This window comes from Plectrocnemia conspersa, unplaced genomic scaffold (genome assembly GCF_051122295.1).
Source record: "Plectrocnemia conspersa isolate PC_06_02 unplaced genomic scaffold, ASM5112229v1 ptg000010l, whole genome shotgun sequence".
Classification (NCBI taxonomy): Eukaryota; Metazoa; Arthropoda; class Insecta; order Trichoptera; family Polycentropodidae; genus Plectrocnemia; species Plectrocnemia conspersa.
The window spans coordinates 13,288,860-13,307,243 of record NW_028277174.1 but is presented as its reverse complement, the minus strand read 5'-3'; the positions used below and the strand labels follow the sequence as shown (position 1 = coordinate 13,307,243).

The window sequence follows — 18,384 nt, the reverse complement described above, 5'->3', positions numbered from 1 at the left end:
ATGTTGCACGTTTATTTTCAAACCAAGCATATTCGTTATTTCAATTTTTCGACCCCGAAAAAGTGAGATTCAGGTGCGTAATAAAGGGTAGATAGATTGGCTTATTTGTCACGCTCAATGAAAACGAGATGAAAGATTGCACGTGTACATTGCGTGAGTGCTATAAATCGATCAATGGTATTGTTCTGATATTTTTAATGAATCACTGCGATGGGTGAATAAGGGCGGCGATGCAGATGTCGCAGCCCGGGGCGAAACGATATTCCTCCCTCGTAAATACAATCGGAAGTAATTTAGAGAATAAAACCTGTGTGGTTAAACTTATGACGTGAATATTTTTACCATTTTAATTTACGTAAACATAACGGAGAAAATATACACGTAACATAAGTTTTATACATCCATTACCAATGAAAATTTTATTTATTTAAAATTACTTTTTTATTAAAAATAAATTAAGGAACATAGAATTAATATTTTTGGAATTGCGATATATGACATTTAGAACATATTAAAAATATAACATGTTTATAAAATATTGTTATTGTACTCACACTTACCTTGGATATTCACTTACTGTGGAATGTTTAACGTTAGTTGCTAAACTTTAATCTTGATGTCCTTTAAAGCAACTATTTATTCATCTAACATATTTTAATTAGAATTTACTTATTAATTAAGTATATGCTAAGAATTATATACATATCAATTAAAAATATATAATTTGAGTTTCACCCTGTGTTTCGTGAAGGTATTTGTTGGCTGCCCGTATCGGCCCCGTTTCTTCTTTCCAATGCGCCGATTGCCAAGTGAAAAATTAAGTTTATGAATAAATAAAAGCACGAACAGAGGCGAAATGGTAGGTTGGGAAAAAAGTAGCCGGCGGCGTGGCGGAGTTCGCCAACCGTGAAAGCAAAGTGTTGTATGGACCGGCGGCTATGGAGAACTTCTCATTTTGCGCAATTTTTTCATAAAAAATATACTTCTCGATATAATCATCGGAGACTTTATGATTCTAGCAATGAGATGAATAAAAATGGGACTTTCGATTCGAGATAAAACATCGTACCATTCTATATGTGTGAATGATTAGACAAATCTATAGGTATGAATAGATCTATATTCACAGATATTTTTATATAATTTGAAGTATATACATTGTAAATGTATGTATATTTTCTTTTGATCGGGGGCCCGGTCAATTTACCGTAAGACTCGTTTTTTATTAAAAAAAATAATTAAAAATTTTTTTAAATGCAAATTAAGCTTTTAAACACTTTTTACATACGACATTTTTCAGTAGGATTTTATTTTGCAAAGTTATGACACTTTTAATTTTTACATTGACCGCCATTTTGTAAATAAATTTTATATATTTTTTCATACAAAACGTATGCTTGGTAGTTCTATACGATACTAAAAATTGAATTTTTTATCTTTAAAACCAAGCAGTTAAGAGCGATAACTCTTCTGAAAGTCTCAAAATGGCTCGTATAGGGGTCCGATCGAACTGATTGGATCGCTTGTTTTGAAGCAAAAAACTATTTTTTTAATATTTTATTTGCATATAGTTTAGGCTTTCAAACGTTTCATGTTTATCGATCTTTTCGTTAAAATTTAAACCTACTGAGTTACGAGTGTTTAAATTTTTATACTTGTCGCCATTTTGCAAAAAATTGACACATTTGGATTTTGCTAACAAACATATATAGGGTGCTGAAGAATTCAATACTGTCATAAAAATTCAACTTTAAATATTTATAATTAAGCTCACACTGACCTTAACTATATTGCAAGTCTTATGAGCGTATGTATGGTGGGTCGATCGACTCATAACACTAAACGTAATTTGGAAAAAAAAAAATTTAATTTTTAATTTTTTTTACGGTATTGTTAGTATATTCGAAAGCTCTATTTCGTATCAAAAATTCAAGTCTATATCTTTAAAAGGAACCAAATACAAACGTTAACTATATGCCAAGTCGCATAAAAGCTCGTACGTGGGCCCGGTCAATTTACCGTAAGACTCGTTTTTTATTGAAAAAAATATATAATTTTTTTTTATTATGTTAAGAAATTATATAAAAAACCATAGTTCCGTGTCTAACGCATGAATTTACTAGTGAGTCACATAAAAATATTATATTTTTATAGCACTTATATAAAAAATTGCCTTATCGATTAAGTTAATTAATCGAGATATTTATAAAAATAATCGAGATAATTTAAAACAATTTTTTCCTGTTTTGCTATATTCTTTTAGAATGCTTATAATTTAAAAAAATGGAACCCCAATTAAAAAATCCTAGAAAATGATACACACGTGCCTAAAAACAATAAAAATAAAGTTTTTTTATAGATTTATATATTAATTACATTTAAATTTATATACTCAATCATATATTTAGCAACATATAAATATTAAAGATTAGTTAATATTTTTTTAATTAAAACATAAAATAATTAGATTTTCCCAATAAATATAAACAATATGGAATATTTAGTTATTTTACAACATAACAAATTTTTTATTAAAATATTTATCCAGTTTGTTATTTAGTTTTACAAAATAAACACTTTCCGCTCAAAGCGCGCCCCCATCGTTGCGCGTCAAATTGTTAATTGCCTTTACCAAATATCAAACTTTCACCTCGTGTGTACGTGTGTGACCTAAAGGATTATACGACGATAATGATAAAAATACAGCTTTTGTTCTTTAAATGGACACATGGGAATTACAAATGCCCTATATGCGGCCCGCGCCGTGGGAGCGTACACACCTGGGCGCGCCCCTCTGAAACGGGGGCACCCTGAGCCCCCTCTTGCCCCGCGCCCCCTCACCGCGTTAATGATGATGTGTTCAGCCTGCAGACTATTTCACTTCTGGATACATCTTTCTCACTTCTCGATGTGAGCTATTTCGTCCTCCTCCAACCCGAACGGAAGCCCGCCCCGAGAGGAGCTTTCGTCCTTTTCACAACCGGAGCGCTTTTGAATGTGACTCCGTCGGGTGGAAATATCGTTACCTACGAACGAAATGATGCTACACACACACGAAACTTGAAACACGTATATGCATAATAGGTGAATGTGTGTGGCTTTAATATTTCCTCTTGCGAGTAGTAAGTACGAGTATCTACCTGCACGCTTGTGTGCTATAATTTGTGAGATAAAGGATGGGTATCATTGCTACGAACATTAAACTGTCTTTATATACTTTTAATTAAGACTCAATTGAAATGTGAATTTACTAATGTAACATACTTAACTTCTTTCATAATCACCGCTTAATTAGATTATATTTCGCAAAAACATTAAATGAGATACATATATGTTTTCTTTATGTTTCAATGGAATTTTCAAAATAATTATTAGTTCCCCCCCCCCTTTTAAATAAAATTAATTAAAATAAATATAACACAAATATTAAAAACAAAATAAACAAATTAAAAATTATTCCACTGTTTTCTTATTTTACAGTGGTACGATGATGATATCATAATTTAGTTGCTATGAGAGATAATTTTCTATTAACATAATCGAAAAATTTTACAAATTATATTGTTTAAGATTGTTTTTTAATGCGCTTAAGAATTTGGAAAGGTTGTTCGCCAGTTGCATTACATATCGGTAATGTTAAAAAACATTTCAAAACCGTTTCAATATTTAAGAAGGTTGACTAAGCCATTCATTATTGTTTTATACATTTCAAAAGCACTTGTAGTATCACTAAGTATTTATATATTTTTGTGATTCGAATCACTAAAGCTATTAATCAGTAGATTCCACCAATGTGTGGATGAAGAAAAAAAAACATAAATGCTTTGAACAAATAAAGTACTGCTTCTAAACAAGCCTTCACAATACAATTTCCAATTAAATTAAGGGTATGACTCAAATTCTCAATTACAAACCGTTATATTTGCCAGCCTTATTAACAGCATACTATATTAGATTTTTTAGAGTATTTTTTCATATCATATTTGCACGACCTAGCTTCATTTAAACTAAACGGAACAACTAAACAAATATTACAAATTAAAATATTTCTTCATACACTTCATGTTCGCAGCCAATAAAATTAAATATCTAGTTTATATTTCATTCGCTAATTTTTGCGTCATTTGAGAGGAGGACAGATGAAGGCATTTGCCCCTCCTTGAATTTGGGCAGAAAAAGCATGTTATTGAATTAAATACTATGAATCTTATCGAAATGAAAATATTAAAAAAAACGACCACTTTTGGTTCCACAACTTTTGCTTCCCCCCTGGAAAAATCTGAAATGACGTCCATGCTTTTGCTTCCATTGCTAAACAGACAATAAATACATTGTATAATTTTAATGAATAAATTTTTTTTACAATTTATTTATTGCATAAATAGTATTTTAGTAAATCTCTTTTATACAGAGAATAAAAGTAAGCCTTTAATAATAACATAACATGGCACAATTTAAGCTAAATTATATTTTAGTGCATATCATACTCTTAAAGAGAAAGTTGTCTCTAATTAACACTAGTTAACTGAATTTTTACAAGATAACTAAATGCTAATTGTAATTATTTCCCTTGAAATTTTTCTTCAATAAATCAATTAACATCTCTTCTAATAAGCTTTGATAAATTTTTCGTTATTGTATTAATGTGTTGAACTTTGATTTAAAGTTTGTCTTTCATTGATACTTTAGCAACTGGCGATTTTTGTGAATATAACATAAGCTTAATCTAATTTTATTTCAGTTTTGTTAAAGTGAAAGCTGTCTTTAATTTTTACACTAGTTGACTGAATTTTAGTAAGACAACCAAATGCTAATTCCGGATATTACCCTTATTTTGTATTTATCCAAGTATTTAATTTATCTTTTTAATGCATTTTACAAATTTTTAGTAATGTTATTATTAGCTTGAATTTGTATTGTAAGTTTGTCTTTCGTTGTTATTTTAGCAACTGAAGATTTTTCTAAACATAAAATATCATGGTTTATGCTGAATCTAATTTTAGTATAAATAAGTTCTATTTAAGTAAAAGCTGTCTGATTTTATACTAGTAAGCTAAATAGTCACAATATAACTAAATGCTTTCAATTGTAATTATTTCTCTCATTTTTTTTATTTAAGTACATCATTTATTTTGTAATGCCCTTTAACTCGTTATGTTATTATTAGCTTAATTTTTTATTGTGAGTTTATCTTTTATTGATACTTCAGGAATTGGAGATTTCTCTGGACTAATAACTTATACATTTTCGTTTTGACTTCCTTTCAACTTTCTCTTAATATATATTCACCGGTCGTTTTTTATCAGTTATGCTTTATACAATATACACTTTAAAATTAATAAAATTGCAACAAATTGAATATAATTGCGTATAATTTAATAAAATACCCGATAGCAGGTGTTTTGATGCTTTGTTAATTACAAATTATTCGTCAAAAAACAACACACTAATATATATTTGTAATGAATAAAGTAATTAATGGCATTAAATTGATTCTTGTACTACTAACCACGATTGCCAAGCCCAAACATATGTGCATCTGTTAAAAGCGAATTTAAATTATGTCTTATTAAAACACCGTTCGATCTTGTCCGCTGCAAGCATCGTAAAATCCCAATAAAATTTGACAAACAAAAAATATAATTTTTAAAACCTATTTACACATTAAAAATAGATTAATGTGTAAATAGGTTTTACAGTATTTACTGCTAATACTGATTTCCTGAAAACCAGTGAAAACGCAATATATGATATAATAAATTAAATAGAACATTTTATAATAATCGAATGGTATCCTAAAAAATAAAATTTTCTGATATAATAAAAAAAACTGTCAAACCGATTTTATGGTAAAGCGTATAGGTCTAACGTAGTCGTTTCGATAGTAGTAGTAGTCCGAGCATCCATATGTTAATTTAGTCCGGTTTTGTACCGCGTTATATACACAGTTGTGCACATAAACCGTGTAACAATAAATTGGAGGGAGCGCTTTTCGATGGCTGCTAGGTCCGTGGGCATGGGTTCGCGGGACGTAGCATAGACGCGCGTATGACGCTCTTAACTGTACAATGGAAACATTTACAAATTATTTATGCTTTTCACGCTCTTAACAGATTATTAAACTCATAAAAATAAATTTGTATTGTATATGTAAATATATATTTTTGCAATATATTTTAACGATTCCTTTATAATAACTAATTATTTATTTCATTATAATTATTTCTACTACAAATTATTATTATTAAAATGCATAAAAATTGTATATGGCGTTTTTGAAAAAAACAGACTTTTAATAAATAATAGTATTTTTTTAAATTCAATATGGCAAATAATTAAACAATAGTAATTTTATCATATCAATGTAATAATTTTCTGCCGTAAATTTCCTAAAAAGGAATAAAACACATGTCATATCTTAATTAAAATCGTTTAAAGTAAATTACCTTAAATTAATCTTAAATAACTGATAAAATATATATTATATTGCTACTATAACGCATAGCCATTTTTAAATTATTGTATTTTAAAAATCTATAATGAGAATTAAAAAAAAAATGATAAGATTAACATTAATTTATTACAACGCTATTTTTTTAAACTCCTACATTACATAATAACAATTTTATATTTTTCTTGAAACGTTTCAATTCTACAATTGTAGAATAAATAGTTTTTAGGCACTTGTAAATTTCTTATGAATTTTAACATTATTTTAATTACAGTTCTATTTTTCTTCCAACATTTAAATTGTGAATTTACTTTTTTTTGTTACATTTAATCGCTTTCTTTTATTATCACTCAACATATGGTTTTCTGAGTTTATATTATTCTGTATCTCCAAGGATTCGTTCAACCTATAAATAGCATCTTGACGATACAATATTTACAAAATATTGCACTAAGGAGCTTACGTAATCTACACAATTTATACAAAAGGTTGAATAAAAATAGATCAATAATTCTCCAAGGGTTACAAAGAATTTATCACAATGTTTATATATAAATCCACTTATTAACAAAACTATATTTTGCAACCTCTGGTCCTGGAATTAATATTCCAAGAACAGAACAATAAACAACGGATTTACAACGGATTCATGAAATGTTATATATAGCTAAAAGATATTCCTAATTATTCTCCTTTAAAAGATTTTTTGTAAAAAAAATCCCTAATTGTAATATACTATACCGTAAATATATTGAATAATTAAAGCTAAAATTCCGCCTTTTTTACCTAATCCATACCAGTATTGAAAGCATAAATGATAATGAGCCTCCAAAGCCAAGTTTATATATAATTTCTCTCACAACGATTCAACCTCAACTCATTTATAATTTATAATGAACTGATAAATAACAGAAACCCAACAATTGTATTTTTGATTAAGTTAAAACGAGCTTATAAAAGCCTAAGTCTGTTACAAGAAGGACTAATTTTTTTGCACCCTCTAACCTCAGTTTTTTTAATATGCTAATTTTATATATGTATACTGATCCAAATAGCTTAAGTAATTTATGGATTGAAGCTATTTTATAAAATGTTTTTATTCGTGAAATATTTTATTCACAAGTATAGTAAATAATCACAACATGAATATCTAAACTGTTTTAAAAAATATTTATCGAATAAAATTATATAATAAATAATTTTTATGTCACTAATTACCATAATAATGTATTGAAATATACACGCTGCAACATCTTTGACTAACGCTAGTTATGTTTAATTAGTAGATTCACAATTGTTTGATATTGAAAATATATTTCAAATGTGTAGAATAACAAACATGGATTTTTCAAGCAGCTTTTAATATACATACATAAACATTAAACAGAAAATTGCCGGTTGATTCCTTACACTCCCCTTACCGTGCGCCGTATCTTTTCAGCAAAAGATGAGAGCCTTTTCGGGGCGCAATTGTAAGCTTCCTGGCGGAATTAATAGTATACGATGTTTTCAGTGAAAAGGTAAATTGTTATGTCGGGTATACAGAGCCGGTCCCTTGCCCGGGCCCTGGTGCTCCGCCATTCAGCGAAATAAACGTTGTTCACAGGGTAAATAATTCATCCGATGAAAACATTACGGTCTACGACTCTGATCTCGTCAAACAAATCTTGCCGAGTCGATGCTGGGGTCGGAAAATGAATACATCACGATGAAATTTACGTCGTCATCAAACGGTGATAAAAGACACGTACCTGTTCAAGTGATAAATTTGTATCGGTTAAATACTTAAGATATGAATCAATCGCGTTAAAATATTGCGCATCTAATATGCAAATTAGATTATTTTATTAGCTACTCTTTCTGTATATAAATAACATCTAAGTGATCAGCAATCTGTTAATTACATGTGTTGTCAAAAAATATGTATTTAAAATAGATTTATTTATCATAAATTCAGATTTATTGTTTATTTAGTAATATAAAATTAAAATATTATACAGAGAGTTAGCAAATAAATTTAGTTAAAGAATACAGTTTTCAGTTATGTATAGATATACATAAACAGAGTTTTTAAGCAATAAATTAAGTACATAAATAATTAAGTTGAAATGTGGAAAAAAACATAAAATTAAATGTTCGATAATTCAATAAATTAAATTGTCAAACATTAAAAAAAAAATTATGTAAAAAATTTTATTTTGTCTTAAATTTGATTTGTTATTTATTTCAAAATTATTTTTTATATAAATTATATTTTATTTTACCCTTTTATGACCTTTAGTCTAATTTCATCACACCCACTGCACCGCCTTTCTGAACGTCTTTAGGTGTATCAGAATTTATAAAATTAGGTGCATGTGTACTTTAATTAATATTTATACATTCAAAATGTTTAAGCACTAATTACATAAATAAAAAAATAAATTACAAAAAAATATACTTCACAATATAAAGTTTTTAAATTACATTGTTACATGGTAGCTTAGTAATTTTGGCAAAAAAAATCCATTTTTATTATTTTAATAATAAAAAAAATAAAATATTTATTAAATTAATTTTTGCTCCTTTTCATGACATAGTGCCTTGGTGACTTGCACCCGCCTTTCTATCTACCTTTCTATGTATTTGAATTTATAGGATTACCTAAATTTCTAATTTCTTACCACATAAAATTATGTTGAGTTAGGCTAGGTTGGCCTTACCCAAATCTTCACATAAATACATTTTTCTTAAAAAAAATCTTATTGTTTGTATTTATATTTAACATCAAAATAGTGTACAGTTTTTTCAGGTTCAACCCCTGGCGGCAACAAAATCAATTTTTCATTTATAAAAATGCGCTATTATTGCAATTTGCTATAAAAGTATAATGGTTCCCAAATTTTAAAATCAAATAATACGTTTCCTAATCTAACAGTTTTTTCGTTTTTCATTTTCTTAAAAAATATTTTTTTAGTATCAAAATGTGATTTTATATTTTTTGTAATTATAAATAAAAACGTTTTAGGCGTCGTTAAATTGTTTAAATGTTTAATATTTGCCTAAAGTCAATATTTTATTTATTTTTTACTTTACTTTGTTTTTAATCTTTATATTTTGGACACCCTTCATTATATGGGCACGTTGCACTGCCCCCTGACTAACTTATTAGTACTTGAATTTATAAAATTTACACTTTTGTCCAAATTTATAATTCTTGCAACATAAAAAATATTTGAAGTTAGGCTAGGTTAGGGTACGTGATATCGTAGCCTAACTCAGCCTAACCAAAACTTCATATAAACACATGTTTTTTTAAATAATGTATTTGTATATTTATTTTTAAAATTAACGTGTAGCCAATTATTTAAATAAAAAAGCACAATGGATTTCTACTTTAAAAAAAAAAAAAAAAACTCATTTTTTTAATTTAAAAAACCATTTTCAATTTACAAAATTATTTTTTATTTTTGGTTTTCAATAAAAAAATTAAAAAAACAATGATTTTAAATGGGCTTTTTGCTAAAAATCGGTACTTAATTTATTTTAATTTTTATTATTTTTTGGGCCTTCTTCAGAAAGTAAAAAGTGCAAATTTTATAATTCTCTTATGTGGCACTAGAACACTAAAAAATAATAACATTAGGCATTTTAAAATATACGATTGATAATAAAATATTTATTAATATTATATCTATACAATTTCAATTATTTGATTTTTTTCACTTTGTTTCCTGTTAATATTAAATGCTATGTTCAAATATGTAAGTAAATAAAATAATATTCCTATTAAGTTAACCTATTATATATAAAACATATCTTAAAATAAATATTACTATATGACCACTTAATTTATCGGCATTATAAATATAAATTAATTTAATCATACGTATATGAGATTGAGGAAGATATTAAATTTCAATAACTAATGTATTATTAAGTAAAAAACAATGTTTCCCAAATAACTTAATTTTAAAATTAACAAGACACAAAGTATAGTCATACACGACTTTTTTAATATTTGTAAGATTTCCCCAATAAATAATAAAAATAATAAACATTTACTTGGGGGCGAAAAGAATTTGTTAACATGATTGATTCAAAATATTAAATACATACATTTTTATGTATTAAAAACTACGCAATTAACGTGTATTGAAATTAAATAACTTTTCTCAAAAATCTTAATCTTTCGTACGAGAAATTTGCTTTGTGTCCAATTTGAACAATAATCCTCGTGTCCAATCTTCCTGTAAAGAATGTTAGTGGGACCAGTTGTCATGTGAGCAATAGTCTGTTCACCAAAAATAGTATAAAGTAATATAACATTTCCTATGAATGTATGGAAATTAATTTATTGATAATTATTTTTCAAACTGCTATTGTAGTTTATTATACAGTATGTTATATATTAAATTATTTTATATTCTATATGTAGACATGAGTATATAGACAAAACATAAATAATAAATTACTTGATACATAAAAAATATAGATTAATTATTCTCATCCTACTTTGTGTCTTAAATTTATGTTCTAATTTTACAAATCACTAATATATAACACATCGAAAAAAAATTTTTTATTAGGTCAAACATGTTTTTCACACATTGGCTAAATTTATAATTGCTACTATAAAATTAATTAGTTAAATAACATTTTATGAGTATTCAATTTAACCACAATGAATTACTATAAATTATATAATGGATTTGTTCGAGTGACGATGGGAAAACCCTAACGGCGCAGTACTTGGTAATGCAATTAGCCATGACGGTGATTCAATAAGCTTTTTCGTTTGAAATCTTTCCGCCAAAGGGTAGCCGGCAAAAAATGTTTCGAGTTGTGGTTTCCACTTATCAGTGTTAGCGAAAAAAGCTGCTAAATGAGACGAAGCGAAAAACGAGCTTCCAAAGCCCGCAGGCGCTTGCGGCATTTGCGCTTTTGCGTGCAAAAAACCTTCTCTGCTCTCTTGCCTTGCTATAGGCACACTGACGCAAAGCCTAATGTGCCTTTAACACACACATGTAAAAATAATTAAATTCACATTATGTATAATTAAATGTTTTATTTTATTCTACTGTAACAAAAAAGCTTTTTATAATATATTTAATAAATTTTATATCTCTGAGTCACTATTTTATTTTTCAATAGATAATTTATTGTTATCTTATCACATCAAAAAATCACATATAAATCAAATTATTACAAAGACTCGTTTTCTTATATTTATTTTTCACGTTTTTGGGTGAAACGCGATAGGTGAATAGTTTGCCTTCCCCGAAATTTTCCGCTTAGCTTGTACGCGTGGAGGAAATCATCGGAGGAAAATCTACCTTTGGTAGCGTGAAAAGGGGAAGCTTGTCACAGAGGCTATACGACGTTAATAGAATGGTGGTAAGGTGGGCAAAAAGGTAGCCGAAAGGGATGAGAGAGCCGGGCTGGTAGAGGGGTGTGAGAAGGGATGTTGCGAGGCGGTGTGAGAAGAGCAGGGTTTGATTAATGACCCAATAATCCTGCCACCTCGGAGTCTGCGGCGAAATTTAGGGATCGTATGGCTGTTAAGCACGAAAGCGGTTAGAAATTTATCGACCTGATATAATCGAAAAAAAGTAAATAAATAAACACGTATATAAGAATTTATTTTATAAATAAAAAAAATATTTTAGTAGGAACAAGTGTTATTTTATGAAATATAAATTGTTAATAATATACTGCATGTTATTGTGCAGAAAATTAAAATATGTTTATAACTATTTAGTAGTTCTGACTTTTTACAACTTTTGGATTATATTGAATTTATTAATCCGCAACATTTTTATATATAATTTTACAAAAATATTACAGCACTCGCAAAGTTGTTACCTTAATTGTTAATTAAATATTATTTCTTAAATTTATAATTATTATCTCTGAAAATATTTATGTAAATCGTATTACTCATATTTTTTCTTTTTTTAAAAAAAATGTCATCTACATTAGAATTGAGTTGAAAAATATTAGGAAAAAACTTTTTGCTGAAAATAAAAATTTTATATTTTCCTCAAAATAATTTAACAAGAAATTCAAAATAATTAAAATTTGATCAAATTAAAAAATTGAAACATGATTTTTAATATTAAATTAAAAATTTAATTCAATAAGAAATAGTAATAAAAATTAATATTACATCTAAAACAAATATTTTTATACTCACAATACTTTTTTAAGATCTCACATTTTATTAAATATTACTTTTACATAATGTGTCTATAAAATTATCATACATTATATATAAGTTTATATTAAATATCAGATTAATCTATTAAACTTGAAATAAGAATTAAAATAAATAATTGCAATATGTATTTTATTAATTATTGCAAATAATCAATTAAAAAATGTAGAAAAAAAGCGTCGGTACGCTGATATTCAGATAATTATACAAAAATCTAAATATATAATATAAGAACGTATTAGAAGAGGGACAGGACTCTTAAAATTCTTTTTTTTAAATACATGTCTTTATATTTTATTAAATATATAATTAAATAACTGTATAAAACTGAATGTATTAGTTATTATATTTATTTGGCTGCACTAAATCCAGTTATCAAATTACCGATAATACAATCTATAAGAACATTAAATTTATATAACTCAGATGGTGCTGTTGTTGATTTTTTGTTATATCTTTGCATATTTTTCTGGTATTCAATCTGAATTATCAGATAAATTCACTGCTACTAATTTACATTCATTAAATATTTCCTTTCATGTCTAATATTTTTTAAACGTCCAAAAAGCATCAAAGTCAACAATAATTTGCAGACAAATTTTAACACAAACGGAGCCGCATCAAAAAACCACAATCTGTCCCTTTGAATAACAATGTTTATTGTGAAAGTATAACCTAGAAAGTGGGTGCTTTTGAAGGCAATGTTCCGCTCCTTTTATTTCTTGTATGTATAAAAAAGTCTGAAGGAATTTATACCAGAAATACATCAGTACATACATTTCAAACAATTGTAGCTTTGTTCAGATTCATTATTTGGTGCACATATTTTTTATTTATACCTTATGTATATGTATGTATAAAAACCAACATTGAAAAAGATATGATATATTGCAATTTCTTATTATTATATATATTTAATTTAAATTAAAGTCACAAATACCTTTTTGACATTTATCAATTAATTATAATCAACATTTCAATTTATACATTATCTTTTTATAATACAATAGATAAGCATTAAATGAAATTCCCTGTTAAAATTACACGTTACGCCTGAAAAGACCACCCGATATTGGCAATAATCGACGAAGACGTATAAAACGTGTCTAAAACCCAACCCCTCTCCCAAGTTAAGGGCGGTTCAGCGAAGGGGGAGGCGTGGGTCGCGGTTGGCACGTCATACATCATAATGTTATACAGCGAGCACTAAAGCATGAAGGCACGATATCACGTAGTTGTTGGTCGGTGGGGTCCGTGACCTCCACCCGACCCGCCCACGGACCTTAAAACTCACCCCCAAAAGCCTTCGCAGGCACGCAACCCCAACCCTCCCAAATCGACCGATATTTCGCAAACGCTCCGCCGTAAGTCGCGCGGCGGGCTTATCGGTTTTGGAATTTGACAAATTTGTAGAAAATTATGGTTGTCGATTTAGGGATGTTGTGTGTAGTTGTAAGGCTAGACAGTGTCCCGAATAATATGTTTATACTCAATGAGTCCTTTGAGACAGTATTAAGACGTCTTCTAAACGATTGGGTTTAGTTCAGACGTCTGAGAATTGGCGTCGATAGCATTGTATAATACAAGTCTTTTTCAGTTTGGCCATGAAGATAAAATAATTTATTAGTTTATTTTATTTATACTTTCTTAATTTAGATATCGTAGATTTTATTTTTAAAAAAATAAACACCTGCTTCTAAGAAAACATTTATTTTAACCGATAGTTGATTTATATATCTTATATGTGACAACTTATTGTGAAAGACTTTTATGCAACTCCAAGTTTATATAAATTGCGTCAAAAAATATATACATTGAAAATATTGTTCAAAAATTTTGGGTAAAAATTTAATAGTTGCAATGTAACATTTTTTTCAAATGTTAGATACAATGTGAGTAAGCTGTAATTTTATACATGAAATTACAAATAATATTACTATATACTTTTTTGACATTAGTATGCATTTTCAATGATTGTCTTATGAGGGATTATCAATTTTTGCAAATGTGTATATATAGGCTTAGCTTACACCTTCAGCACAACTAAACAAAAAACTTATTATTTAACTCCAAAGCTATTGATGTTTAACATTAACATTTTATAGTATGCTTTTCACCTTATAAAATATATATGTTGTCGAATAGAGTTGCTATATAAATTGGAGTTATAAAAAAATCAGTTTTATTTTACATATTTTTTTTTTATATAAATAATATTTTTTATATTAAATGTAAATTATCGTAGGGATGTTGATTTAAAGCATTAACAGAGGGATGGTGCCGATAGAGGGATGTTAAAATACCCGTGAAAGCGATCGCTTCGGCGTATTATGTAGATCGGTTCACTTTAGGGTTGATTTTATTATGCGACATGGGTAAGCATTAGACCGACTTTGAAAAGCTTTAAATCTTACCTTTCAACGCACAATCGCACAGAGAAAATTACACCCAAACACAAACATTCAAAATGACCTTTTCTAAATTATATATGTATATAGATATATACAGAGTGAACGCTTCGAGAAAAATACTTTCAAACAAAGAGAGCGAAAATCGATTAGCCGCCTTCGCTGTGGCGTTGTACCATGGATAAATATGCTTGTTGTTGTATCACGAATTTAGTAAGCTACCTAAGGCAATTTTTGGTGTGTGCGTAATTAAAAAAAGGACCCCTCGCAGGATACCGAGTGAAAATGGCCACGTGTTCAATTTGTTTCCCCGATAGGTTTACGTTACATTATTTATGCCGGCACGCCCTCGCCGAGCTATTTGGTCCGCGACACTAGTTCGTTCTCGCGGACACATAAACTACCCCCAAGCAAAAAGGGATGTATTGAGTGTATACAAAAAGGGCGCAGAATCTTTCATAACAATAGAAATTTTGGCTGAAGATTTTTTCTGACGCACTAAAGAGTGCAACAAATTAAAATTGATATAATACTAAATGGAAAATAATAAAAATAGTATACACGAATTTAGTTCAAATTTGTAAAAACAATATCAAACATACAGTTTTCTTATTACATATATTTAGATCGGGATCTATAATTTTGAATCCCCGAATAACCAAATGCTCTCTCTTAATCGAAAAAATTCCAGGTCTCGAATCCGTGAAATAACACTCACCAGACATTTAAGTGCTTGTTTGTGAGACAAGCTTTAAACTTTAAACTTGGTTTCCAGCTATTTTAATGCAGATTTCTAGGGTATGTGCCCCCCCCCCCATACATTTTTTGCAGGGTCATAAAATCAGCATTTCTTAAAATATTAAATTGGTTATTATTGAGATCATATTATTCGTGGATTTATATATGTTTTAGTGCATTCAGGGTTAAGAACCACACTAGACGATCCCATCGCGAATATGCCGCACCCAAGCAAGTGCCGCCCGGGGCGGCCCGCCCCCTCCGCCCCGCCATAGCTACGCCACTGCTTCAGAATCTCTTTTAGTGGGTCTAATTTATAGAATTTAAATGAGTATCTTTAGAAAAAATTCAAAATATAATTTGTAAATTGAAAAAGGTAACCAATACTGATGAATTCGATGTAAATATAATTCAAGAAACGTGCGAATTACTAGGAACTGAATTACATTATTTATTAAATAAAACACTATCCGAAGGAGAAATATGTGATAATTTAAAAATTGCTACTATTATACTTATACCTAAAATAAAAATGTTAAGATAATGAGACCAATTGAAATATTGCCTTGTATGGAAAAGGTGATGGAAATAATACTAATTAAACAATTAAAAAAAAATATTATTTCACAAATCATTATGTGTGAACAACAATCGGGATTCATTACATTAGTCATAAGTCAACATTAGTGATAAGTGTAGGTACAAGAAAGATAGATAATATAATATTATACTCGTAAAGAGAAAGCCAAAATTCAGCAGATGAATTCATAAATTCATGAATTTCTTATAAAATGGTCGAAATTTCGGCAAGATAAAAATATTATTATAATCTCATTGAGGCGAGGATTAAATATTGCGATAATTTATTTTTGGTCAGATGTAAGGTTCGTCCTTTGAGTTCTAAACGCCTCATATGTGTAAGTGAAAATTAGATAAATACATAAAAAAGAGTAAAAGGTAAAATAAATTTTGCTTATGACAAAGAAAAAATAATTTTTTGCTGTGTACCTAAACAATGTAAACAATGCTCCTAATTTGAACCCTTGTGTCAAAATTAGGAGCATTATCATTTTTTTTAAATCAGATTTGATCATCTTTTCCCTTTGTGTGTTTCAGGAATGTCATTTTTTTATTTAGTCCTAATACTTTATAAAACTTTAAAATATAATAAAAAAATCCTGCTTAGTTCGTTCCCCAGCTCGTATAAGTAGTACCGATATAAACAGTATCAAGTTGAAATGTTACAAAACACGGTCTATTCAAGTGCGATTATGCTCTAGCGAGGCAAACTCGCTAATAATTCAACTCGCCCCCGCAATTGGGGTGAAACTAGGTGAGGGATTAACGTGTGAGGAGGAATTGGCTGACAAGTGACATTGATTACTCCTTTGTTTCCACGACAAGGACACCGAATGACTATGCTCATAAAATAAAGCCATTTATACCTTATATTTTATTCTGAAATTATTAAAAAAGCATAGCTAGGTACTTTAAAATGCTATATATGTTTCACCATTTAAAGCAATTAAATATACAATTGAAAGTGGAGCTTTCCTCAATATGTTTTATTTAGATATGTACCTTATAAGATAAAGTAACTATATTCAAAACAATCTTTATAAGAAATAGACTTTATTACACATATTGCATTACCATAGTACCCACCCCATAAAAATGTAGTAACCATTAAGCATAAAGCACATATAACGACCGGATCGATTCGCACATAGCACATTTAAGATGAATATATCAAAAATATAAGAGTATAAACACAATGTGTGTGTTCACACGTCATTTGGGCATTGACCGCCCCATTCCTTCAGGAGACGTCACATGCTAACACAATGCACGTGTTCCCAGGCAGTGTTGTATAAGCCGATTTCCTAACGTCAAACAACTCAAAGGGGAGATCTCGCTGTGGCTTGATCCTCCTGCCTTTGCCACTTGATCCACATCACTGAAAAATATTCAAATACACATTTTAAATACTGCATTACGCGAGGATGAACAGTGATAATTGAAGTCGGATTTAAGAGACCGATCGAGAGGGGATGCTGCGATTAGAGCGGCATTAGAACACGGTTTCGAAAAGCTTATGTATTGATCGAAATGCATACACTTTGGGATTATAGATTTAATGTTGTGATCAGAAGATAAACGAGCATAATTGTGTATTTTATTGATAATATTACTAATTAAAAAAATATAATGTTGCGATTATAGATGGAGGCCCTTTATATAATAGGGCATTTAAGAATATGTATAAAATCAATATGAAGAACTTTCAATTCTTAAACATATAACACTTAAATTAGTTTTATTGCTTTTGTATTAATTTCAGAAAATTGTTATATTAATTTCAGAAAACTATTTTTTTGCTATTTTTTTATTATTTAGTCATGTTCCTTGTTTATTTTAACGCATTGCCTTCATTAAGGACTCTCTTTTATATATATCTATCATTGGAATCTATTTCCATACAAAAATGTTTTATTGAAATGTTACATGGACTTACATATTTGTCCCATTATGAATTTTCGATATTAAAATTCGTAAAGATTAGTCATATTACGATAAAAACACTTATTCCA

The 18,384-nt window shown here is 28.5% G+C and overlaps 1 protein-coding gene across 1 annotated transcript in view; it reads left to right on the top strand.

The window, feature by feature from the left end:
- The window catches only part of dsf (nuclear receptor dissatisfaction), a 32,816-nt gene that overhangs the window by 8,046 nt on the left and 6,386 nt on the right, over positions 1-18,384 (top strand). The window lies entirely within an intron of this gene.